A 920-nucleotide genomic window follows, 5' to 3' on the forward strand; every position below is an offset into this window, starting at 1 on the left:
GCGGCGAGTGACAGGCCGCGCGAGCCAATGGCCGGACTCGGGATTCTTTTTAGCGGAACGGGGCGGGGCCGGACCTGCGCGCGGGTCCCTACTGCCTCGCCATTGGCTGCCGCGCTCATATTTTTTCTGCCGCGAGGGCCAACAGCGTTCGAAACTCCGTGGGCGCGCGCGACGTCGGCACCCGCCCACACACGCCCGCCAAGAGTCCCGCCCCACCGCCCTCCGCGGGTCGGCCTGGACCGGGACGCGGGGGCGGGCCGGGGAGGATTTAAGAAAGCTACTGATTGGCCAGGCCTTGGAAGGGGGCGGGGCCGAGGGCGGTCGTTGGTCGGCCGCAGCGCGCGCCCCGCCCCGCCCCGCTCGGCCCCGCCCGCCCGTGTCTGTTGGGCCGCGTTTCCCGCGCACAGAAGTTTAAAGGGCTGGGCAGCGCCGCCCGCCCCGCCCTCGGCTCCAGCCACCCGGGTCCCGCGGTCCTGCCCCTCCCGCGACACCACCTCCTAGCAAGCACGGAAGACGCTAGGGTTTTCCGTCGAGTTCTCTGCCCAGTTGCGCTCGCCGCGCGCCAGCCTGTTAGCGTCTGAGACTCGCGGGGCTGGCTGTGAGCGCGACTCCGCGTCCCTGTAAGGACGCACTCAGGCCGGGTCCCCGCGGGCACAGACCCAGCAGGTGTCGGCCCTGCCATCCTGGCGGGCGCACCGCCACCTGGAGGGTCCTCCCCCTCTGCCGCGCGCAGAGCAGCCGCCAGCCGGCCTCCCCCTGCCCTGGTCCTCGTTCCGCGCGGACGCGCCCGCCTCGGGGGCCGGCCCTGCCCACACCGTAAGAAGGGCCATCTGGCGAGCCCAGGGCCAGCGAGGGCTCGCACGGTTAGCCCAGGACGCCCAGCCTCCTGTTCGGTGCCGTGTCCCCGGGGCCATTTGTTG

Source organism: Ictidomys tridecemlineatus, chromosome 13, assembly GCF_052094955.1.
Source record: "Ictidomys tridecemlineatus isolate mIctTri1 chromosome 13, mIctTri1.hap1, whole genome shotgun sequence".
Taxonomy (NCBI): domain Eukaryota; kingdom Metazoa; phylum Chordata; class Mammalia; order Rodentia; family Sciuridae; genus Ictidomys; species Ictidomys tridecemlineatus.